Source organism: Lolium rigidum, chromosome 6 (assembly GCF_022539505.1).
Source record: "Lolium rigidum isolate FL_2022 chromosome 6, APGP_CSIRO_Lrig_0.1, whole genome shotgun sequence".
Taxonomy (NCBI): Eukaryota; Viridiplantae; Streptophyta; class Magnoliopsida; order Poales; family Poaceae; genus Lolium; species Lolium rigidum.
This window is the reverse complement of record NC_061513.1, coordinates 233049385-233076915: the sequence shown is the minus strand read 5'-3', so window position 1 is coordinate 233076915 and position 27531 is coordinate 233049385.

Below are 27531 nucleotides of genomic sequence, written 5' to 3'. Positions count from 1 at the left end.
CGTAGGGTTATGGCAGATGACTTGGGTACTCGCGCTCGTTGAAGTGATGATGCTACTCGATGTTTAGCTAGGCCCTTCGAGGCTATTATGTAAGTATTGGTCATGTGACCATGTTGTAATTTTCTTATTCCGCTTTGTAATGGATGGTGTAATTTGATATCAGTTCGGTTATGTGTTCACGGCACACTGATCATGGGAACGTGAACGGTATACATAACAGGGTATTTCGGACAGCTAGTCCGGGGTCCCCACAACCGGTTCATCCTTGTGTTTGTTTCTAACAAGCCTTGCTAGCCTAAACCTTGTATCGAGAGGGAATACTTCTCATGCATCCAAAATACTTGAGCCAACCACTATGCCATTTGTGTCCACCATACCTACCTACTACATGGTATTTTCCAGCCATTCCAAAGTAAATTGCTTGAGTGCTACCTTTAAAATTCCATCATTCACCTTTGCAATATATAGCTCATGGGACAAATAGCTTAAAAACTATTGTGGTATTGAATATGTAATTATGCACTTTATCTCTTATTAAGTTGCTTGTTGTGCGATAACCATGTTTATCGGGGAACGCCATCAACTCGTTGTTGAATTTCATGTGAGTTGCTATGCATGTTCGTCTTGTCTCGAAGTAAGGGCGATCTACACCGAGTTGAATGGTTTGAGCATGCATATTGTGAGAGAAGAACATTGGGCCGCTAACTAAAGCCATGTTCCATGGTGGAAGTTTCAGTTTTGGACAAACATCCTCAAATCTCTAATGAGAAAAGAATTAATTGTTGTTGAATGCTTAAAGCATTAAAAGAGGAGTCCATTATCTCGTTGTCTATGTTGTCCCGGTATGGATGTCTAAGTTGAGAATAATCAAAAGCGAGAAATCCAAATGCGAGCTTTCTCCTTAGACCTTTGTACAGGCGGCATAGAGGTACCCCTTTGTGATACTTGGTTAAAGCATATGTATTGCGGTGATAATCCAGGTAGTCCAAGCTAATTAGGACAAGGTGCGAGCACTATTAGTACACTATGCATGAGGCTTGCAACTTATAAGATATAATTTACATGATGCATATGCTTTATTACTACCGTTGACAAAATTGTTTCATGTTTTCAAAATCAAAGCTCTAGCACAAATATAGCAATCGATGCTTTTCCTCTATAAGGACCATTCTTTTACTTTCAATGTTGAGTCAGTTCACCTATTTCTATCCACCTCAAGAAGCAAACACTTGTGTGAACTGTGCATTGATTCTTACATACTTGCTTATTGCACTTATTATATTACTCTATGTTGACAATATCCATGAGATATATATGTTACAAGTTGAAAGCAACCGCTGAAACTTAATCTTCTTTTGTGTTGTTTCAATACCTTTACTTTGAATTATTGCTTTATGAGTTAACTCTTATGCAAGACTTATTGATGCTTGTCTTGAAGTGCTATTCATGAAAAGTCTTTGCTTTATGATTCACTTGTTTACTCATGTCATACACATTGTTTTGATCGCTGCACTCACTACATATGCTTTACAAATAGTATGATCAAGATTATGATGGCATGTCACTCCGTAAATTATCTTTGTTATCGTTTTACCTGCTCGGGACGAGCGGAACTAAGCTTGGGGATGCTGATACGTCTCCAACGTATCGATAATTTCTTGTGTTCCATGCCACATTATTGATGTTATCTACATGTTTTATGCACACTTTATATCATATTCGTGCATTTTCCGGAACTAACCTATTAACAAGATGCCGAAGTGCCGCTTGTCGTTTTCTCGCTGTTTTTGGTTTCAGAAATCCTAGTAAAGAAATATTCTCGGAATTGGACGAAATAAAAGCCCGGAGGCCTATTTTCTCACGAAGCTTCCGGAAGACCGAAGACGAGACGAAGAGGGGCCACGGGGTAGCCAAACCCTAGGGCGGCGCGGCCCCCCTTGGCCGCGCGGCCCCGTGGTGTGGGCCCCCGTGCCGCCTCTTGACTTACCCTTCCGCCTACAAATAGCCTCCGTGACGAAACCCCCAGCACCGACAGCCACGATACGGAAAACATTACTGAGACGCCGTCGCCGCCGATCCCATCTCGGGGGATCCCGGAGATCGCCTCCGGCACCCTGCCGGAGAGGGGAATCATCTCCCGGAGGACTCTACGCCGCCATGGTCGCCTCCGGTGTGATGTGTGAGTAGTCTACCCCTGGACTATGGGTCCATAGCAGTAGCTAGATGGTTGTCTTCTCCCCATTGTGCTATCATTGTCGGATCTTGTGAGCTGCCTATCATGATCAAGATCATCTATATGTAATTCTATATGTTGCGTTTGTTGGGATCCGATGAATAGAGAATACTTGTTATGTTGATTATCAAAGTTATACATGTGTTGTTTATGATCTTGCATGCTCTCCGTTATTAGTAGATGCTCCGGCCAAGTAGATGCTTTTAACTCCAAGAGGGAGTACTTATGCTCGATAGTGGGTTCATGCCCGCATTGACACCGGGACGAGTGATGAAAGTTCTAAGGTTGTGTTGTGCTGTTGCCACTAGGGATAAAACATTGATGCTATGTCTAAGGATGTAGTTGTTGATTACATTACGCACCATACTTAATGCAATTGTCTCTTGTTTGCAACTTAATACTGGAGGGGGTTCGGATGATAACCTGAAGGTGGACTTTTTAGGCATAGATGCAGTTGGATGGCGGTCTATGTACTTTGTCGTAATGCCCAATTAAATCTCACTATACTCATCATGATATGTATGTGCATTGTCATGCTCTCTTTATTTGTCAATTGCCCAACCGTAATTTGTTCACCCAACATGCTGTTCGTCTTATGGGAGAGACACCTCTAGTGAACTGTGGACCCCGGTCCAATTCTCTTTACTCGAAATACAATCTATCGCAATACTTGTTTCTACTGTTTTCTCTGCAAACAATCATCTTCCACACAATACGGTTAATCCTTTGTTACAGCAAGCCGGTGAGATTGACAACCTCACTCGTTTCGTTGGGGCAAAGTACTTTGGTTGTGTTGTGCAGGTTCCACGTTGGCGCCGGAATCTCCGGTGTTGCGCCGCACTACATCCCGCCGCCATCAACCTTCAACGTGCTTCTTGGCTCCTCCTGGTTCGATAAACCTTGGTTTCTTTCTGAGGGAAAACTTGCTGCTGTGCTCATCATACCTTCCTCTTGGGGTTGCCCAACGAACGTGTGAAATACACGCCATCAACAGCAATGTAATATTCCGTAGTTAGGCATCTTGTATTCCGGCTAGGACTCTCCGTGTAAACCATAGATCCGGACGTGTTTATAAGCCGGATCCTGGGGGCCGTAGAGGCACAACCACAACTTATTGTAACAACGTGAAAGCGCCCAGATAATTCCAGACAAGCAGCAGTAGGCCCTGTCATCAAGTAGGTGTTCCGAAGCTGGGTAAATCGCGTACCACCGTCCCGAGGACTGTCCGCCCAACGATCCCTACTTCTTCTTCCCTCCATGAGGATCCCTCCTCTGGAGTACCGTCGAATAGGCAACGATAGATGGTGACTCAACATAAAAAGTAAAAGATCGGCCCTACGCAGAGGGAAGCAAGATTACTCATGTGGTAGAGCTTTTGAAAATATTTTTTTTGAGAGGTATGCATGTCTATGTTAACGACTGGCATTGAGTGATTTATCATCCTTTCATATAGTGACCTCAAGAGCGGCTCCCATGTATTTCCCCAATGCACACCGTTATTTAGGATCTCTCCAGTATATAATGTGCGGAGCACTGTTTGTTTCTTTGTTCATTTTATATTTTATTTGGGATGGGCACCCAGTTGCCTTGCTCTTTTTGCAATATTATGGACCAGGACATTATGCATGCTAGTCGCGGTATGAAGTCATGAAAGGACAATAAAGCACTCAATACTTCCTCATGACCTAAAACAAAACAAAAAATAGGTGGTTATTTTGAAGGTTTAAAGGTAGCACACAAGAAATTCACTTTGATGTGGCGGTGAAATAGCACACAAGGTATGTATGGTGGACACAATTGGAACTTTGGTTTTTGGTGGTTTGTATGCACGAGTAGAGATCATTGTCAGTAGAAGTGAAGGCTATCAATAGACTGGGAAGCGATAATCAAGAAAGCAGTAGCTGTCATAATCATGATTGTGACGGACAAAATTAAAGGAAGCATAAAAGTAATACAAGAACTCCGAGGCAAGATAAATCATCAAGCCTTAAATGATTTTTTTAGTCGTATGCATGCTTGAGCATGTGCCAAGTTGATTCAAATGAAGCATTCAGAGGAGGATACCACATTGTCATACCGTTATATGAATAAAGCAATGCGAACAAAACTGGGGCCTCAGACTAGCTGTCTGAAACACCCGTTATGCATACACATTCACGATCCCATGATCAGTGTGTCGTGAAGGCATAACCGAACTGGTATCAAATACATCATCCATTACAGTCCCGAATAAAAATATTACAATGGTCACATGACCAAGTACTTACATAAGAGCCTCAGTGGCAAGTGATCAACAACCACACATCGGAAATACTTCAGACGAAAACATTTGCATGGCACAAGTCATGCCATAACCCTACATGCAACTGACTGGGAGGACATTCCTAGATCGCATAGACGTCGTCGACTCCTTCATTTTTCTGGTTCCACCAAGTCTGGCCAAGTAAATAGCCAGGAACAAAGCCATGAGTACATTATGAATTGTACTTGCAAACCACGTTAGAGAGCAGTAATGGATATGCAATTTGGCAGTAGTAAGGAACAGGCACTATTCTAGGGTTACAAGGAGTGAGAGATAGTTTCTCTCGAGAGTATGACATCTCTATATCTTTGTTGAAAAACATTTTGAAAATAAGTTTCTTTTGAAGACTAATAGGTAAGGGTGACCCATTTTTCTTTCCGGCCATCTCATATGGCCAAAACAACTTTTCCAACTTTCCACCATACCTCTCAGGTACATTTCCACCAGTCCCGCTGGCATCATTTTCCCGAACATTTTTTTGTGAGAAAACACTTTTATAAACCAAACTCTTCAGGCTAAGCAACATCCATGCCAACCTTCCATAACCGCGGACACGGCTATTCGAATAGTTTTCACTCTGCAGAGGTTGTAAACTTTCCCCACAACATCCGGTAAATCCGCCGAGATCACCCCTGGTTTGCCATGCGTCACAACGCGAGGCTTGGATAACCGGTCGTAGTTTTTCGCTTGCTCCCCTTAGCCTAAGACATGCCGAATGAGTTGTACTTCCCAACACCAGAGTTCGGGATGCCGTTTACCCATGAGTTGCAAAGTCCCCGACAGACCCAACCCTCCGAAATGCCATCCAACCACTTAGGCATCTTTCAATGGGAGCTCATAAGTTGTACTCCGCGTACCTAAACATGCAAATGGGTTGTGTCCCTTCTCATGGGATGAATCCCGGTTGAAGCGTCCATGGTCGGACTGCCACTACACTTGCAGGACTCAAACTAAGGCGAGACAAACTACTACGCTACGCCCCGTGCCCACTTTGGGGTAATGTGGTTGCACTATCTTTTAGTCCAGGTGAGTACTTAGGCGCTAAAGAACATTTTCTTTCCTCCACTTGCCTCCAACAAATTTCTTTCCAAAACCTTTATTCCTTTCATAAACTCACACTTGGGCAGGGCTACCCCATTCCATGGTTTTCGAAAAACTTATTTTCTTGAAAACCTTTTCACAACTATTTTTCCAGTGCTCCCAATCCATTGTCTAACTCTTGTTTGAAAAATGGCGACAAGGATGACAAGGTGGTAAGCACCATATCTTTACTATTAGACTACTCATAGTGGGAGTAACTTCACTAGTAACTAAGTGTTCAACTCAGCAAATTTTCTTATGTGGCAGTGAGTTAATGAGGAGAGAGGAGGATGGAGTAACATAACTAGTTACTGTAACATCACACTTCTCAAGATACAATGTGTCTATAAGCTAATTAATGAAGACATATATGATACTACTTTGATGTTACTAACCACTATGAAGGTAGTAACATAGAGTTAGTAACATATGCATGTTACTACTCTATGTTACTTTCCACTATGACTAGTCTTAGTTTGCGATCGGAGGTGTCCATACGTAATAAAACCGTCGTACGTAAAAAAAGATCGTGAATGGTCGGAAAAAAAACCCGAAGCTCGTCCGAAAAGAAAACCCGGATCCGTGCGTCCCAATCTTACCCGCCAGCCTTCGGCCGTCCGGCGACCGTGGACTCAGACCTCGTCAACGCCTGCTCCCTCCAGCGAGCGATGTGAGCTCAGCGATCTACACGCCGGCCGCTCCCCAACAATCTCACTGGCTGCCAAAAATAACAATCTCACTCGCAGCCGTCGCTGCCCCTCGATCTCAGTCAGTGTGGAGAAGCAGTTACCAGTGGGCGGCGGCAGCGCAAGGAGCGCCAGCAATTGGCCGCGACGATTAGGGCAACGACGAGCGGAGCAGATGCAGTTCACGGTGCAGGCGGGACGCACCGCGGAAGACCGCGTTTGCGCCGCACAAGCCGCAACGTTTTTGCGGTTTACCGTGAGCCGCCGCGCTTAGTCTAAGTAATTTTGCGGCGCCACACACGCCGCGTTGATTGGTCACGTCGCTGTCGCAGCCTCATTAGGACGGTGATGAGCGGAAGTTGTACCACGGCAGGGAGTTCGCTGCTCTGGCGCGCAGCCACAGGAGGGCCTCATCGAGTTTGCTGACTCGGTGCGCTACGCGGCGTCACGCGGCAACCGCGGGCCAGCCTGCATGTGCCGTTCTTTTTTCCTGACTAACCGTGGGCTCCCGCAGAGATCGTTAGGTGGGCTAAAAACTGCGGCGCCGCGGATGGCCCGTTCCCGCTTGCACCCTGAGATGCAGTGGACCTGCAGCGGCCTGGGCGGCCTTGAATGATGGCGTTGATAGCGTGACAGCCAGCAGAAGTTGGGCCGCGGCGGCGTCACTGCCTTCCTGAGCTACTCAACCGGCCTTGCAGCCTCAGCGATCCCCTTTGTTGCCTGCTCACCCGCATCTGCTAGGCCCCATCCCCGCAGATGCTCGAGGCGTCGAAGCGTTCGGCCTGGATCCAAGACTCCCCGACTTGCAGGTGAGCCATCCGCGCTGCCGATTTTAATCTGGATTTGAGCAATTGGGTTCGACGAATTTTCAATCACAGTCGTGCTAATAGCAGCGTGTACCACTCTCCACGCCAAGCGCGCCTCCGCTGGTTGCTCGCCAAGTGCATGCACATAAGGCGCGCTCTGGATTCGCTGGAGGCAGGAGCAGGGGATGAGCTAAGCGGCGTCGCCTAGGTGGAGTTCTGTGCGTTGGATGGGAGCCTGGGAGTGATTACAAAAACGACAAGCTATGAAATTGACTAAAGTTGATTGGCTTACGGAAAGACAAAACTGACTTCGCCCGAAATCATTAAAAAAAGGCTGACCTTCGCGAAGGGAAGGCAACTCGCTCCGCACGCGACAAGTGGCGCGCTGTGGTGCCAGAAAATTCCTGGGAAGTGGTCTCCCTGCTTGCCACGTGTCGCAAGGGGAAGTAAGGTGGGGAACGTATCATTCAGCAACATGAGTGGCCTTCAAAATAGCAGTTTCTTCCAGTTTGGCGGATATTTGTGCTTGAAGAAGTGCCGTTCGCGTTCAGAATATTTCCTTGCTTGATCGAGGGTAGTCATATCTTGTTTCCTCAGTAGCTATAGTTGTTGCCTCAGATCTTCCATCTCCCCTTTTATCGAGTCCGGTACCACACGTACACTTGAGCCAGCAACCTCAAGAGTCTCTGTGGACTTTGGTGCATCGTGAGAAGTATCGAGACACCCAGTCTCAGTATAGTGATCAAAAAATAACTAGAAAAAGTGTAAAATGTTCAACATCAATTTCTTGGCAAGCTGATTTTTCATTCATCATCAAAATATATTACAAGGGATAGTCCAAAAGGTCGCAGCCGATAAGTTACTTACAAAGTAGCTAAAAAAGAGCAAAAGGATAAACTTCTACAAAAGCAAAGGCACAAAGTTATCTACTTGACCTCAGTCTGAGTGGCACTAGCGAAGGAGGAAGCCGAAGGGTCGATTATGGCAATCAGTTTCTTCGAGAAGGCTTTCACGTTCTTCAAGTGACCAGTCCACTTTTCTTTGGTCACGCCTTGAACAGTCGCCACGTTTGCCCAATCAACCTTTTCACCACCGGCTATTGATAGCGCAATGATACCTTCAACGCCAATCTTCAAAGCAGTCTGGCGATGCGCTAGAAAAAGGCCATCTTTGCCCGTGAAGCACTTGGCGAGAGGTTCGGACTTGTCTGGCACAAGATCCTTTGGGAAGAAGTGCGGGAACAAAGGTTCGAAAGCAGCTCGACCTTCATTCAAGCAGTCACGTGCAAGGGTGCAGTTCATCTCTAGCGTGGTGAGGGAATCCAGGAGTTCGTCTTCCTCTTGCTCCTGGTTCTTGGTGTTTTTTAAATCTCACCAATACACTCTGCTGGAAAGAGGGTAATTTTCAGTACAAGCATGGCAGCAACATAAGCAAAAATTGAACGAAGGGATAGGAAAACAGTACTCGAGAATCTATCAGATTGTTTGTCGAGTCGCGCAGTTATGTTGGCTTCTAGCTAGGCAATCTGCTCATCCTTGTCATTCAAGGCCAGTTCTGCGGCGTCAAGCCTAGTTTGAAGATCCTTAGCACTTGCAGCTTTTGCTTCGGCATCTCCGCGGGCTTTTTCGCTAGCCTCAAGCTTCTTTCGAACTCCTTGGCGTGCTCTTGTGCGACACGTAAAGCTCCTGGAAAAATAAAGAGTTACATCACAGCAATCGATAATAGTATATTAAAACAAATGCACGAAACTCACTTCGCAATGTGTCAGCTTCATCACGGAATCTAATAAAATGAGTGGCCATGTCAAGCAGGCTACAAAACAGTCGAAATGCATAAGAGGAAAAAAGTATAAGAAGATGGTAGTTGTTGAACAAGAAGGAAACAAATGAAAGAGAGAAGCAAGCTTACATCATCAAGATGGGGAGTCGACGGATTTCCGGCGGTTACAACCCCTTTGCCAACAGCACCCGTCATTGGTTTTTTCTTTAACGCCCGGGGGTTCTTCGGCGGGTCTGTGGTTTCAGGGGGGTTTGGGTCCTCGCAGACGACCAGCGTTTGCGTTGCACTTTTGTTTGCTGGCCCAGAAACATCATGTTCGGAGTGCACCTCATCATCCCTGACTTAGGAACAAGCAGGGTTTTGGTATAAGGATGAAGTCAAGTATAAATGGTGCGGCGAAGGAGAAGCAAACTTACGAGCTTAAGTCAACAACTTTCTCGAATGGATCAAAGGCTAGAGGCTGTTCGTGGTAAGACTCTTCTGTTGTAGGTTCACCTAGCTTTGAAGTACCCGAATCTTCTTCATCAGTTTTCCTTTTCCCTTTTTGGCCTTATGGGGAAGTCGCAGGAGGAATAGAATGCATGTGGGATGAGTCAGAGATGTGCGTCAAACCTGCACTCTTTTCAGATGAGCCCGCGCTTTTTTCAGATTCCACGGGTTCACAATTGTGAACCGAAGCTTTCTGGGAATCATCAGAAACAATCATCCATTTGGGCGCTTCCCCATTTTCGGGAACAGGGGCAAGGGATGATATTGAGTGGTGTCCCGACACAAATAAGTTGCGTGTTAAATTGTGAAAGGTAAGATAGGCAGGAAAAATAAGTAAAAATTCGAGAAGGAAACTTACAACTGGAAGGGCGTGTGTGCCACTGAATGGCTTCACGCGGAAAAATGCAGGAACTTCAACTTTCTTACTAAGCGAGGTGAAGCGGCGGACCAATATTTCCAAGTCCTTGACAGGAAGATCTTCAGATATCTTCGCAGCATCACCAGCTCCAGAGTAAAGCCAGAGAGGACCCGAGCGAGCTTGGATAGGTTGTACGTGAATTCCCGGGAAATGTGCCATTATTTGAACACCCGAAAGTTCTTTTCCTCGGGTAGTCTGCGATTTCTTGATCTGCTCTAGCAGATGCTCTATAGCAGCAACCTCTTCTGGAGTAGCTTCGTTATCCCAAGACTGACGCCTCAAGATTTCTTGCGACATGTCGAAAGGAGCGAGGCCGTATTGATAATTTCCAGTGGTCTCATCCTTCACATAAAGCCACTTCTTGCGCTAGCCTTGAACCGAGTTGACGAATTTTAGGTCAAAATATCTAGCTTCAGGTCGTACGCAGATGCGGACACCACCTACGTCATAGATGGCATCCCTCGAGTTGTTGCGGAGGAGGTAGAAGATGCATTTCGACAAGCCCCAATGGTGGTGGATGCTAAGGAAACACTCGCAGAGAGTGATGAAAATATAAATGTGGAGGATGGAGTTGGAAGTCAGCTGGTACAGCCGAATCCCGTAAATGAAGAGGATTCCCCGAAGGAACTCGTGAACATGCACGGAAAGGCCGCAAAGGAGGAAATCTGATAAAATTACCCGATATCCTGCGGGCGTATTGGGGGTCATTTCATCCCTGGGAATCTTCATCTTCCCCTCATTAGTGAGATGCCCGAACTTCTCCAGCTTCCGGTGCTCTGTTGGGTTAAATTTGATTTGAACCAACTGGACACTTTCTTATTTCGATCGGTCAGCGGTGGCGACACCGGCAGAGGTGTTCTTTGCGCACTTGGACCGAGCCATGGTGGCGAAGAGAAAGGGCTAGGGTGCGAGGCGAGAGCAAGGAGCAGAGAGCATGGGCAATGGCAAAGTGATGGAGTTGTGCGGCAGAGTGAGAAGGGGAAAAGTGAGGACCAGGATTTACCGTTTAACCTGAAAGGCAAAGCAGATCAGCCGTTCAATGGAAACAAAATAATCTTAACCCTACACGTGGCAGAGAAGTAAAAACTTTTTAAGTTTCACATGAAAGTAATGGAGTTACCGCGGGCGTGTCGGGCGCTTGGGAGAACGTCCGAGCCCCACTAAGTGCAACATGGTGGAAGGGCAGTTATACTGGACCCACAAAATAGTGGTCGACCAACAGTTACAGTCAAACGAGTGAACATCGCATTACTTACGTTAGCATTGATGTCAAGGGCAAGAAAATCTTTGAGTGAACGAGACAACATGAGATGCGCAACATTAAATTTTGGAGCCTATGTCCAGCTGCAAGCACCTGATCATAGGCTCGGGGGCTACTCTTATCGGCAGCATTGTTCATGCTCCCGATAAGATGCAAAATATTGAAAAGGTATAGAGTTGATGAAAAGGCAAGTTGAGCCTACACCCAAGTGCAAACACTCGGATGTAGCCTCGGGGTACTCCCATCGGGAGCGCTGGTCGCGCAGCCGATGAAATTTATTAATAAAGAAAGAGAAATACAACAAGTCAATTTAGATGAACTCGAAAATTTCGGCTGTGGGTAGACATATTCGAGTTTTATAAACTCGTCATGTACTCCCAACGGGAGTGTCAAGATATTATTCAATAAAATATATCAGCCTGAATAAATGGAGCATTCTATCAGCCGAACAAAGGCAGTCAACAATATATTCTCAGAGCGAGTCCATCGCGATAAAAACTCTGAATGTTGTGACTTGTAAAAAGGTCACGAAGGTAAGAACCCAGGATCCGTCCTATGTGGCGTGGCAAGGAACCCGAATGCGCTCTCCCACTTTATCCACGTCAACAGATGTGACGAAAATCCCAGCGGATGTGTTGGTTACCCGATAACTTAGCTGGAATTCAGTTTTCGATAAGCCCTAAAGCGACACGTCCTGAATTACGCCAGTATCCCAAGTTCGAGTTCGGGAACTCGAATTTGAAGTAGGTTTATGCGGATTTGCCACAAGAGCAATTAACTGATACCTGATCCATCAGATGAACCAACCTCATTTACCAATATTCCTGCACAATATAGATGTCAAATAAAAATAGCGTCTTAAAGGACTCGAAGTATTAGCGATGGAGATGAAGGATGGAGAATTTACTTAATCCTAGGACTCATATAAAATCTCGGGGGCTACTGACATGGGTATGCCTAATGGGCATACAACAAGTATACCCCTGCTTATGTTTTCAAGCATCTGAAGAGTCGAAGGACTACGGACCCAAAGATTTGGAGGCCCGCGAAGTAGGTGATACGGGGCCCAGGAGAGTAGAGTCGATATATGGAAACTTGTAATAATATATGGCAAGGCCCAACACGGCCCGATGTTTGTATACTTGTATGACACGGAAAGCCTCGGTTTCGCCTCCTTTATAAGGCCAAAGCCGAGGGCGAAAAGAGGATCGATCATTGTAAACCCTAGCCACCGTAGTATTTCTAGTTAGACTCCTTTGTTTGTCTGACCACCTTCGAGTTCTACTTTCCCTCTATTTCCATGAAATCCTAAGTCTATAATCTGTAGGCATTGATGAGTTTATACCTCGTCAAATACATCTCCTGATTCCTTATTTTTTATCACATACAAGATGAAACATTTCATCTCATCGGTCCTATCAACCTAGCTTCCAATGGCCTTTACTGACTCCCTTTAAATTTTACGGCAGGTGCATGTCCCACTCAATGTACATAAGGTCCATTGGCTTCTACTAGTGTTTAATTTTGATAAGGAAGAGCTTCAGGTCCTCAACTCCAGCAAATCATATTGTGACCAACAGGAGAAAAAAGACCTGGTAGGGCCTGTGAGTACCGCATGACATGCAAACTTCTAAATAACTAACACAACTATTTGTACAGTAGGCGTTGTCCATTCAGACGTGCATCAACAAAGCCATCTATGATGGCTGGCTAATAACAACTAAGGATATACACATTACACAGTGGAAACCCGTATGCTATACTAACATACCACAACAGAAGGACGGTTACGTATTGCTTCCTAAGTTATTACTCCTCTGCACAAGATTACCGAAATTTAACTTTACATTGCAGCCACTCCTCTGGGGCGTACACACTGAAATACATGTTGTCATGGGACAGGAATGAAATGACGGAATATTTCATACAGGTCAGTGAAACACCTATTTTATTTGCACTCATGAATTTTCTATGCCTTCAACGGTATGCTAAAATCTACGTCGGTATGAAATTTAGGTGTTGATAGATATTTATAGCTACAAAATATGTTCAAGGCTGCTGCATTCAGATTGCAAACCGCTTCGAAAGGACTCCTACATGAAACCTATATGACGGTTAGTGCTACACATCTGCCAGAGATTCGTGTCCGCGAAGGAACACAGGTATCACCGAACCTTTAACATCCCAAATTTCAAATAAATAAAAGAAGGTGGTTTCCAAATTTCAAATTTCAGACCTAACAAAAACTTTTATTTGCATATAGTGCTATGCATAGTAATTGTGCAATATTGTGTGACTTTGTCATGAGGATTGTTTGTGTGCTTATGCATAATATTAAAACCTAACTTTGATCCTTTGAAGATCACAAAGAAGAACAAAGAAGGAGAAAAGAAAGAAAATAGAAAATTGCAAAAACCCTCACATATGGCTTATGGACATTTTTGAAAATACTTAACCTAGGCCATTTTGACTTGTGCCAATGGTTGAATAATGTTTCTAAACACTTAATAAAACCATTGGAATCAAAGAAAATTAAATCAAATCAAATTAGAATTCAAATTGAGCTCACATGAGATAATGGTCAAATCTGCCACTTATCTCATGATGCCCACTTCGAGCCTCTATTTTAAGAGTTTTGTAAACCAAACAATTCCAACTCTTTGCACCTCATCTAAGACCTCATCAAGATGAACAACTTTGGTCAAAACCACCCCTGCAAATTCTTGCTAGATTCAAAGTTATGCTCAAGCAAAGTTGGAACTTCAAAGCAGATTCAAGATTGTGCCACATGTGGATTTTTGCAAACCAACTCCTTTTTGCACCCCACCACCACCATTGTGTCTCAATTATTATTCAAATCAACTCCACCAAAATTCATTTGAAAATTTGAAAATTTCCTTCTTGCGGCCATTTGACCGAACACATGGAGAGCACCATTGCTTCCAACTCCCTACATGCCATTAACTAGCAGATCATGGCCTAAACCCTCAAGCTTTGGTCATCAAATGTACTCGCATGTACCCCTGCATCTTGACAAGCACCAGAGACACGAGCTACTACATGATTGCATCACCATTCAACCATGCCGTGCATGGCATGGCACACACACATGCCACCCCTCTCTCCTTGCTTCTCCATCGTGCACGACCGTGTCCAACACCTCCCTCTCACCCTCCTGGATTCGCTGGTACACGCCATCGTCAGAGAGGAGCACCACACACGCCAGCACGAGAACGCCCAGTGATGCACCGCGCACGCCAGGATGCGCACGGGCACGCACCGGAGCGTGCCAGAGCGTGACGTCGCCCCGATGACCTACGCCACCCCTTGCTCTCTCCGCTCGCCAGCAGCAGCGCCACACCACCAGGAGACGACCAGACATGCTCATTGGCCCGCGGGAACCCTGTAGACGACAACACCGTCGATGACCTCCGCCGGTACCCGCGACAAAGACGGCGGTCGCCTGCCCTTGTCACGGCCTCGTTTTCACCGCAATCACACCTGACATGACCGCACTGACCTCGCCTACTCGCCTGCGTCATCGCCAGCCACTCCGCGCCCCTGTAGACGCGTCACCATGGGTGACCTCACCGCAGCACCACGGCCTCCCCTCGTCGCTATAAAAGGGGCACTCCCCTCTCTCAATCCACCACACCAGCAGCCTCCCCTCCTTTCACTCGACCTCCTCCACCCTCTCCACCTCGACATCGCCCACCGGAGCCACCAAATCGCACCATCGGAGCCCGTGGAGCCGCCGCAGAAGGAGGAGACGATTGGCGCCACCTCCAGCGACACCGCTTGTACCTGGAGCCTCACCGTCGACCACAACGTCGCCGCGTACCTCGCCGATGACCGCCGGAGCGCCGATGAGCTCCCCTACCCCTGCTCACACCGCCAATAAGCCTGCCTGTCGCCATCGACGGCGATGGCTACGAGCCGTTGGATCACGATCTAATCGTGCGTCCCAGAACAACTCATACCGTTTCGTGTTGCAATAGTCGCTGACAGGTGGAGCCCACCCTGTCAGGCAGCCCACGCGTGTGAGACGCGCTGTCGGGCTGGCTTTCGCGTTTTTAAACCGTTTCGGCCCGTTTAGATTTCCCGCGCAGGCCCAGTGTTTGAATTTGGGATTTTCAGTTTAATACAAATTCAATACTGGCTCCAATTTCAAATTTAAATCTAGGAAGATCTACTGGGCCAAATTTGATGAAATTGGTGTTTTTGGAAAGCTTGTGAAAATCTCTACCCAAGCCCACTGGTCTCAACCCTAAATTCGTTGTAGAAATAATGTGGTAAAAATAACAAGGCAGGGCCTTTTGCAACTTCAAACAATTATTAGAAATCAACCCTAAGTGATTTTGAGTTGATTCCAACTCTCATAAATCACATTTCACATACTCTACATGTTTATGTAAAATATCACATAGTTGTTTGTATGATCTTGGACTAGGGAAAATAATGGCTATGTAGCTATTTCTAGTCCATTTAAAATTATCCAAAATTATTTCTTAAATAGTATGAGGGGTTCCCTCTCATTTAAAGCATGGTCCTAAGCAATTCAAGATGATGTGTTGACTTGGTCTATAGAATCTCATAATGGATTACTTAGAGACCTTAAATTGTTGCAATAGTAGTATTTAAGATGCATGAGGTTTAGTACCTCATTTAAATCATTTTCCCCAAATAATAGATATGAAGTGTTGGCCTTAGTCAACATGTATTCATACCTTCTTATTATTTGAGGAAATTAAATCTTAATAAGATTAAATGAGAGGAGATTATTTTCTCCTACAAGTGTTACTTAACACCCAAGTCAACACCCTTGTGATTAATGTTGTGATGCTAGAATAGTCCGTGTGAACCAATTGAGTGCTTAGTATAGCCTTAAGACTTCTTTGGTGATTGTATCCCTCGTATTCGATTATAGACTCTAGTAACGAGGAGTACCAGGAGGAAGAGGTCTACTTCTAGGAAGAAGAAGACCACTTTGATCAGTACACCAACCAAGGCAAGCTAATATTCTTGCAAGCTACCTTAGTGCAAAGTTCTCCTAGAGCAAGGCATTCTTACATAATACCTTATGCTTAATGATCCCAATCCAAGTTTTTACCTTACAAGATTTTGACTTTGGTTTATCAAAGTTTACTTTTGATTCATGGTTCACTTGGTCTAGTTATGGAGTAGTACAAGAGCATCAAATTTAGCCTAGAGCAATACAAGCTAATTAGCACCCCTCACGACTAGTTGTTAGTGCTAAAAACTAAAAGTGACTACTCTAGATGGGAACATGTGATTTGAAATGACTTTGAAAACCTTGGAATGATGGGTCATTCTATTGAAAGATGTTGAGGGTGAATGTGACTTGGATGACATGATGAATTTGATAAAAACTGATGATTGGGTTGGATGCGATACTATTCCAATTCTTGAGTACCCCCACAATACCTGATTATGGGTAAGGCTTTAGCTGGAAATTTATGTGTCTTAGTATGGGTTCCCTCTGAACAAGCGTTATAGAGGTTATGCCGAGGCTGCCTCCGTTGAAAGTGAAATGACGTGAAATGAGGTGAATGTCCTACCCAAGCCCTGTGCAGTTCCCAGGATAGCAGATGGTTATCACTAGGAGGCCAAGCTCATGGGGAGAGGTGCCTATACTAGGATGTGTAAGTGAAAGGTTAATGGTTGATGATTGATGTCTACGCACGCTTCTATTCCTGTAGACAGTGTTGGGCCTCCAAGAGCAGAGGTTTGTAGAACAGCAGCAAGTTTCCCTTAAGTGAATCACCCAAGGTTTATCGAACTCAGGGAGGTAGAGGTCAAAGATATCCCTCTCAAGCAACCCTGCAATTATGATACAAGAAGTCTATTGTGTCCCCAACACACCTAATACACTTGTTAGATGTATAGGTGCACTAGTTCGGCGAAGAGATAGTGAAATACAAGTAATATGGATGATTGTAAGTAGTAATTGCAATATGGCAGCAAGCGAACATGTAACAGAACTTGTTGGAAACGGTGTTTCAATTCTTAGAAACAAGGCCTAGGGATCATACCTTCACTAGTGGACACTTTCAACATTGATCACATAACTGAATAAATAAATGCTACTTTCTACACTCTCTTGTTGGATAACAAACACCATTCATTGTGTAGGGCTACAAAAGCACACCTCAAGCCGGAGTAAACAAGCTCCACAACATCCGGAGTTCATATTAAAGTAACCTCTAGAGTGCATAATAGACCGTTGCAATTTAGACCGAGTACTAACATATCATACACACTGTCACCAATAGCTATGAAAGGGGGAATAGATCACATCAATACTATCATAATAATAGTTAACTTCATAATCTACAAGAGATTACAATCATAACCTACGCCAAGTACTACATGATGCACACACTGTCAACTTTACATCATGGAGGAGGAATAGACTACTTTAATAACATCACTAGAGTAGCACATAGATTAATAGTGATACAAAGTTCATGATCATATAAAGATCACACCATGGGAGAGAGAGATGAACCACATAGCTACCGGTAAAGCCCTCAACCTCGGGGGAGAACTACTCCCTCCTCATCATGGGAGACAGCAACGGCGATGAAGATGGCGGTGATGTCGATGGAGATGACTCCGGGGGCAATTACCCGTCCTGGCGGCGTACCGAAACAGAGACTTCTTTCCCCCGAAACGGAGTTTCAAGATGGCGGCGGCGCCCCTGGAGTCTTTCTGGAGTTTCGTCAATTGGTGTAGGGTTTTTACGTCGCGAGAGATTATATAGGCGAAGAGGCGGAGTCAGAGGAGCCAGGGGGCTCCCTCCAGGTGAAATAAGATGTTTGGCTTTTGTTTCGTCGAATTCCGAGAATATTGCCCGAACAACCTTTCTGGAACCAAAAACAGCTGAAAACAGGAACTGGCACCTCGGCATCTTGTTAATAGGTTAGTTCCGGAGAATGCATAAAATCATTATAAAGTGTGAGCAAAACATGTAGGTATTGTCATAAAACTAGCATGGAACATCAGAAATTATAGATACGTTGGAGACGTATCAAGCATCCCCAAGCTTACTTCCTACTCGCCCTCGAGTAGGTAAAAGATAAAAAGAATAATTTCTGAAGTGACATGCTACTATCATAATCTTGATCAATACTATTGTAAAGCATATGAGATGAATGAAGTGATTCGAAGCAATGGTAAAGATAATGACTAACCAACTGAGTCATATAGCAAAGACTTTTCATGAATAGTACTTTCAAAACAAGCATCAATAAGACTTGCATAGGATTTAACTCATAAAGCAATAGATTCTTAGTAGAAAGTTTTGAAGCAACACAAAGGAAGATATAAGTTTCAGCAGTTGCTTGTCAACACAAAGTAATATGATGAATGCAAATAAGAAAGTATGTAGGAATCAATGCACACAGTTGACACAAATGTTTGCTTCTAAGATAGAAAGAAGTAGGTAAACTGACTCAACATAAAGTAAAAGAATGGCCCTTCGCAGAGGGAAGCATGGATTACTATTTTTGTGCTAGAGCTTTTATTTTGAAAACATAGAAACAATTTTGTCAATGGTAGTAATAATTCATATGTGTTATGCATAAGACATCCTATAAGCTGCAAGCCTCATGCATAGAATACCAATAGTGCTCGCACCGTGTCCTAATTAGCTCGGATTTCCATGGATTATCATTGCATTACATATGTTTCAACCAAGTGTCACAAATGTGGCACCCCCGGGATCAGGTTTAGACAAATACCAGATCTTCGTCTGACATAAGCCTAACCTCGAGCTCGAGAGACTACAGTGAGAGAATCGGTAACACAACAGTGACTCTACGACTCAAAAGAATATATTACAACTCTTAGCAGAGTAAGATCCAAATTATTACACGCAGAGGTCACTGACCCAACATTCAACAAGCAACGGAAGCAAATTATGTTATTCTAAATAACAAGATAGCAAAGGGCTTAAGAAGCCATAACATAAAGCGACGTCCCAGCCCATAAGTCGCAGGCTGCTGCCTGGGAACTCCAAACTAACCATCGATGTTAACGTAGAAACCACCTTCGGCTGTAGCGACTTCATCTGAAACAAAAGCATGCAAAGCTGAGTACAGGGACTCAGCAAGACTTAGTACAACCTTTTAGCAAAGCGGGTATGCGAGCTTTCTGGTAGATCTTCTTTTGCGTAAAGCCAGTTTTTCTTTGTAAGATAAGAGAGAAGAGAAGCTCGACTACTCAGAACGTTTGAAAGGGGATAAGAAAGCGACATCTCTATCCCTATTGATCATCATATAGTATCCACCAATCTTCATCATCTCGAACCACTATCCTCGGATCACCCCCTCAACACCCGAAGAAGGTGTCCGTAAGCACACATTGGTTGCCAAGTTTTACGATTAGGTTCATGTTCTCTATGATCTCCACGTCCGTTCCCAAGTCGTCCATAACCGTGGACACGGCTTTTCGAAAAGATTCATAACCCTGCAGGGGTGCACAACTTTACCCACACGTGCCAACCGACTCTTAATGCCAATATATTAGCTCTCTTCCGTGGAAAGCCGGCAGAGGGTGGTCGACCACGACCTTTACCTTGCTATCGCCGAGACCATGAGTCACGCGCTAAGGATTGTTCCGCCATAACGGGTCAAGTCCCGAAGTCGGTCCTTAACGATGTGAGGCGAGGTGGGTTTCACCAGGGACTCTAACCCAAGCCACCTCGGCCACGCTTACCTACCTGTATGATATGCACCTTTTCACAAACATTTTCAATGCATATGTCCAAAGAACGCGCAAACTATGTGACTCATGGAATCTACTAGGCAAGTTAGTGAGTCGAGAGGGTACCATAATAGGGCCTCGTGTGGTTGTACGCTCGGTCTTGGTTCAAGAGGCGAGAACTCGGTTCCTAGGGTCGGCAGAAACGAAACAACCCACCACATCCCAATGTGGCCTCTCGTCTGAGCCTTTAATCATGTTTATCATCATCTCTATACTTACCACGTCAACCTGTCATGCTAGATTCATTTCATTGTAAGGCTCCAGTCCGAAGATCGGAGTAGTAGCGTAACAAACTAAGCATGGCTAAGCATAAGAGATAGAGGCTCTCGCGACGCACACATGCCAAACCTAGTTATGCTAGGAGCAGTGGATCAGGGTATCGAGGCTACAAAGGTCGGACATGCAACAGATAGGGTAACTCTATCTACCGATAAAAGACAGTTGAATCGTATGCGATATGTAGGAACCACAGATAAAACGTTTCGAAAACATAGATGAACCAGGTTAGGGCTTGCCTTGTCCCTCAGCGGATGAGTACTGTTCTTCGGTGGCGTTGACGTCGGACTCCGGCTCAGATCCTATTCGTGAAGAACCAAACACCGGAAAGGGGAAATAAACAATCACGACATGGCATAATGCAATGCGCATACAAGATGAATGATATGTCATGTTATTAGAATTGAGTAACCCTAGATGCATCGTCAATTTAATGGGGTTCCGGCATCGGACCCCGACATATGAGAGGGGTGTATTAGGGTTTTCTACTAAGCTCCACATTTAATGGGTTCAATCATGTATGAAACATGTATAAACGAATAGGAAATGTTTTTCTGATCGAAATGATATATAAATTTGTATTTTTCTGAATTTATATTAATTATTAAACAATTACCGGAATTAAACAAACATAGAAAAAGGGAAATATGACATCACGCTGACGTCAGCATGACGTCAGCGCGGCCATGAGCTCCCTGGGAGCTCTGGTCGATCTCCAATCGGGCGATTGAGGCTAAAATCGGGCGTGTGAGCGGGGGCAAACGACGCAGCTTGACGCAGGGAACCATATGGTGGCGGCGCCGCCCGCCAATTGTCGCCGGAGCGACGCCGGCGTGGAGCAGCGCGGCGGCCGGTGCGGGCTCGCGACGCGGCGGCGTTCCAGGGGGAAATGGAGGAGGCGGAGGGGACCGGGAGGAAGCCCAGCTCACCGTGGAGCTTCTGGCGGTGTCGCCGGAGCCGGGGGAGGCCGGGAACGCCGGCGAACGGCGGGGACCTGCGGCACGGGCGGGGCCCGATTCGGCCGATTCCGGCCCCGTCGGCTGGCGCTGCTGGGCGGAGGAGGTAGAGGGCGTCGCGGCGGACCTCCTGGCGGCGTCGGCTTGGCGCGGGGAGGAACGGGGTGGCGGCGACAGTGAAGCCTGGCCGGGGCTAGGGTTTGCCCATGTCTCACAGAGAGAGAGAGAGAGGAAGGAGGGCGCCAGGGGGAAAGTGAGGACGGGAGGGAGAGAAGGGAGGTCAGGGCGACCTCATCCTCTCGCTAGGATAGGCAGGAGGTGGCCGGCGAGCCACCTCGAGCTACCAGGCAGCTGCTTGCCTGTCGAAAGGAGGAAGAAGACAAGGGGAAATTTCCCCAAAACCCCCTGCATTTTAGTAAAATTTGTGGAAATTTTAAACAGGGAAGAATTAAGGGAATTTTAGGGTGTTTTGACCCAAAATTTTGAGGGGCTTTTGCACAAAATTTCTTAGAGCAAAATATAACATTGGCAACATTGTTTCAAACCATTTTGGTGCAAGATTTCTCAAATTTTTAATGCAAATGCATGCATGCTTATGAGCAACTAAGAACATTTATTTGAATAACAAAGTGGTTCTGTTACAACTCTACCCCCCTTACAAGAATCTCGTCCCCGAGATTCCTAAGTTTTAAAAAAGAAGGTAGGGTACTCAGATCGGAGACGATCTTCTCGTTCCCAGGTTGCTTCTGACTCAGAGTTATGAGACCATTGAACTTTCAGGAATTTGATAGTTTGTTGCCGAGTTTTACGCTCAGCTTCATCAAGGATACGGACATGATACTCTCGATAGGTTAGATCCTCTTGGAGATCAAGTGTCTCGTGATCAACACCACGGATGGGATCTTTGAAGCAACGTTTGAGTTGGGAGACATGGAAGACGTCATGAACTTCGGGAAAAGTTGGAGGGAGTTCCAACTTGTAGGCAAGTGTACCTCATTTTGCAAGGATGCAGAAAGGACCAACGTAGCGAGGAGCTAGTTTGCCTTTTATACCGAAACGATGGACACCTCTTAAAGGAGTGACTCGAAGATAATCTTGCTCGCCAACTTCACAGCGAACTTCTTGATGATGACGATCATAATTGCTCTTTTGACGAGACTGAGCAGCTTTCAAACGCTCTCGGATAATGCCAACTTGATTTTCTGCTTCCTTGATCATGTCCGGTCCAAAGAACTGCCTTTCACCGGTTTCTGACCAATTCAGAGGGGTTCGACATTTCCGTCCATAAAGAGCTTCAAAAGGCGCCATGCCCAGGCTAGATTGGAAACTGTTGTTATAGGAGAATTCAGCAAATGGAAGGCACTTTTCCCAATTCTTGCCGAAGGATATAACACAGGCTCTGAGCATGTCTTCAAGGATTTGATTCACCCTTTCGGTTTGACCACCGGTTTGAGGATGATAGGCCGTGCTGAAGGAAATATTTGTCCCCATGGAGTTTTGAAGGCTTTCCCAGAATTTTGAGGTAAACAAGCTTCCACGATCAGAGATGATCTTCTTCGGAACACCGTGAAGAGAGACTATCCGGGATATATAGAGATCTGCTAGTTGACTAGCACGAATACTTTCCCGAACAGGAAGAAAATGAGCAACCTTGGATAGACGATCCACCACTACCCATATGGAGTCATTTCCCTTTGGAGTTTTGGGAAGTCCGGTAATGAAATCCATGCCAATTTCATCCCATTTCCATTCAGGAGTAGATATAGGTTGAAGAGTACCAGCTGGTCTTTGATGCTCAGCTTTTACACGACGACAAACGTCGCATTCAGCTACAAAGCGAGCAATTTCTCTTTTCATCCGGGTCCACCAGAACCTTTGGTGAAGATCCTGATACATCTTTGTACTTCCAGGATGAATAGATAGAGGAGACTCATGAGCTTCTCGGAGGATAAGCTCTCTCAGGTTCTTTTTCTTCGGCACCACCAAGCGGTTACCAAAGTGTACAACACCTTGATCGTTGACGGAGAAACATTTAGCATCTCCGCTAGCAATGTTCTCTTTGATCTTAGTGATACCCAAATCACGTTTCTGAGCGGATTTGATCTGGTCTTCAAGAGAGGATTTCACCTCTAAGTTGGAAAGGAATCCCTGAGGAACAACTTCAAGATTGAGTCTTGCAAATTCCTCATGGAGGGCAGGTTGACATTGCTTGAGCATCAGATTGTTGCAATATGACTTCCGACTTAGGGCGTCAGCAACGACGTTGGCCTTGCCGGGCTGATAGTTAAGACCCAAATCATAGTCCTTGATGAGTTCCAACCATCTTGTCTTCCTGAGATTCAGATCCGGTTGGGTAAAGAGATACTTCAGGCTTTGATGATCCGAGTATAACTCGCAACGATTACCGTAAAGGTAAGGTCGCCATTGCTTAAGAGCATGGACCACAGCTGCAAGCTCTAGATCATGAGTTGGATAATTGAGCTCATGTGGCTTCAATTGTCGAGAGGCATAAGCCACTACATGGCCATCTTGCATCAACACACATCCGAGCCCTTGAAGAGATGCATCACAGAAGATGACAAAGTCTTTGCTTGTGTCTGGAAGGACAAGTACCGGAGCGGTAGTCAGCTTTATTTTCAGTGTCTGAAAACTTTCTTCAGCCTTTTCTGACCACTCAAACTTCTTATCTTTCTTCAGAAGATCAGTAATTGGTTTGGCAATCTTGGAGAAATTCTCGATGTATCGACGGTAATAACCCGCCAATCCAAGAAAACTCCGAATCTCTTTGGCTGACTTAGGAGTCTTCCAGTCAAGAACGGATTGAACTTTATCTGGAATGACTGCAACACCTTTTGCAGAGACCACATGGCCAAGAAAGATGAGCTCTTGTAGCCAGAACTCACATTTAGAAAACTTGGCATAGAGACGATGTTCACGAAGCTTTGTCAGCACCAAACGCAAGTGTTCAGTGTGTTCTTCTTCGGTTTTGGAGTAGACCAGAATATCATCAATGTAGATAATGACGAATTTGTCAAGATACTCCATAAACACTGAGTTCATGAGCCGCATAAAAGTGGCTGGAGCATTTGCGAGGCCAAAGGACATGATGGTGTACTCGTAAAGACCATAACGAGTCATGAACGCCGTTTTTGGAATGTCCTCCGTTCGGATTTTGATTTGATGGTAGCCTGATCTCAAATCCATCTTGGAAAAGACTGTGGCACCACTCAATTGATCAAAAATATCATTGATTCGAGGTAGAGGATACTTGTTCTTGATGGTTACTGCGTTGAGCGGGCGGTAATCAACAACCAGACGCGGAACATTGGTATCCTCTTCTTTACAAAGAGTGCAGGACATCCCCAAGAAGAAGTACTAGGTTGGATGTATCTTTTCCCTTCTAACTCTTCCAACTGCTTCTTCAGTTCAACCAACTCTTCTCGAGGCATACGATAAGGACGTCGAGATACAGGAGCAGTTCCAGGAACCAGCTCGATGACAAACTCCACGCTTCGATCAGGTGGCATGCCAGGTAATTCTTCCGGAAAGACATCAGGGAAGTCACAAACCACCGGAACATCAGAAATTTCAAGCGGAGGTAAGACATCAAGGGCATACAACTCAGCATCAGGAATGTGTACTGCTGATGGAGATGTTGCTGCCGAAGACCAATACAGAATGGAGCTTCCGGAAAGATCGGTCAGAGTAAGAGACATGGCTGCACAATCAAGGACAGCCTGATATTTAGCTAGCCAATCCATGCCCAAAATGATATCAATGTCGGTTGACTTGAGGGCAATGAGGGGAATTGGAAAAAGAAGATATCCAATCTCGATTTTATTCCCATGACTAACCATATTGGTTCGCCAAGTGGAACCCGGGGACTGAACCATTAGAGTAGTAGGCAAATTCACAAAGGTTATCCCATGCAATTGGGCAAACTCTTGGGATATGAATGAATGCGATGCTCCAGAATCAAACAGAACTGTAGCTATAATGGAGTTGATTCGAAGCGTACCCATTATGACGCTTGGATCTGCTTCAGCTTCCTCTGCTGTGACATGGGTCAGACGACCACGACCAGCAACTGGAGGCTTGGTAGACTTATTTGACTGTGGAACTCCATGAACACTGTGAGGGCACTCTCTCTTGAAGTGGCCAGGTTGACCACAAGTGAAGCACGCACCACTGCCTGGAGTACCCATAGCGGGACGATAGTTGGTTCCGCCGGCATTGTTTGGAGCTTGTGGGCGAGGAGCATAACCAGAAGACTTCGGTGCATTAGGAGCACGAGGCACAGCAATGTATGGAATGAAAACACGACGACGCTGATTGCCTGATCCAGAAGACTGAGAATTATCTCGAGGGCGCTTGCGACTTTCCTCATAGTCCACCTTTCCTCTTTCTGCCTTCATAGCCTTGTTGACAAGATCTTGGCAGGTTGGGAAGTCCAGGAGATGAAGATCTCGACGAAGATCAGGATCAAGTCCCTTGCGGAACAAGGCTTGCTTCTTGGCATCAGTGGAAGTTTCTTCAGGAGCATAGCAGGCAAGACGATAGAAATTACCTTGATAATCACAGATAGAACCACTGCCCTGCGTCAGCTTCAGAAACTCTTCTCTTTTCTCATCCATCAGACCCTCTGGGATATGATATGCACGGAAAGCAGCTTTGAACTCTGGCCAAGTTACGACATGACCAGCAGGCTGCATCAACAGGAAATTTTCCCACCATGAACCAGCAGCTCCTTCAAGATGGTAGGTGGTGAAGTTCACCCAATCTGCTTGAGCAGCGTGGGCAACCTCAAGCTTGCGCTCGATGGTGCGGAGCCAGTAGTCAGCATCGAGTGGCTCAGTGGAATAACTGAACACTGGTGGGGTGAGGCGGATGAAGCTTCGGATCCCCACTTGTTCCTCATGACGCTGAGCTGTATTACGCTCAATCCTTTCAAGGAGCCTAATGTTGTCTGCGCGATTGGCTTCATACATGGCCATAAGTTGGACCATAGAAGGAGGAGGAGGAAGGTCAGGATTCTCCTCGTGGCCATCTCCACGACCATTGCCACGACCATGACCACGACCACGGCCAGCACCACTTCTAGTACCGCCTGACATCCTGAGGAGAAGACAAAAACCATGAGACACGGATTCACCGGAAAGATTCAACGGAAGGATAGCATATATCGAATGAAATGAGCATGCTGAGAAGACAAGACATGTGATATGAAGATATATCATCGTATCGATCATAGTAGTTAAACAAGCATACAAAATGTACACACTACTAACCGACTCACAAACCATGAAGATGGAATGCAAAGATGACATACAATCACCATGTCACATAAAGGCAAACAATTGGATGCTAAGCACCCGAAGCAAGAATAAAGGAATAATGCTTCAGATGAACTGAGGCATTCTGGAAACTCTGAGACAAGCAACCAGATACGGAGTACTGGAGAAAAATAACCCAAACCCGTGTATCCTAGAGATTTGAATTGATAGGAAAGAAGAGAAATCTTTTTCCAATCAAAACCAGGTAAGATGACTCAGCATTAGAGTGACCCCAGATAAGGAGTAAAAAGAATCCTATTCAGAGTTTTGCAAATAATCTTTACCTTTCAAATAGTTTTCGCAACAACTAGACTCAACATCGACCAGTGAACAAGGGTTTCTTACAGGCAGTCCTGCTCTGATACCAAAACCCGTGGCACCCCGGGATCGGGGTTAGACAAATACCGGATCTTCGTCTGACATAAGCCTAACCTCGAGCTCGAGACTACAGTGAGAGAATCGGTAACACAACAGTGACTCTACGACTCAAAAGAATATATTACAACTCTTAGCAGAGTAAGATCCAAATTATTACACGCAGAGGTCACTGACCCAACATTCAACAAGCAACGGAAGCAAATTATGTTATTCTAAATAACAAGATAGCAAAGGGCTTAAGAAGCCATAACATAAAGCGACGTCCCAGCCCATAAGTCGCAAGTCGCTTCCGGGAACTCCAAACTAACCATCGATGTTAACGTAGAAACCACCTTCGGCTGTAGCGACTTCATCTGAAACAAAAGCATGCAAAGCTGAGTACAGGGACTCAGCAAGACTTAGTACAACCTTTTAGCAAAGCGGGTATGCAGGCTTTCTGGTAGATCTTCTTTTGCGTAAAGCCAGTTTTTCTTTGTAAGATAAGAGAGAAGAGAAGCTCGACTACTCAGAACGTTTGAAAGGGGATAAGAGAGCGACATCTCTATCCCTATTGATCATCATATAGTATCCACCAATCTTCATCATCTCGAACCACTATCCTCGGATCACCCCCTCAACACCCGAAGAAGGTGTCCGTAAGCACACATTGGTTGCCAAGTTTTACGATTAGGTTCATGTTCTCTATGATCTCCACGTCCGTTCCCAAGTCGTCCATAACCGTGGACACGGCTTTTCGAAAAGATTCAT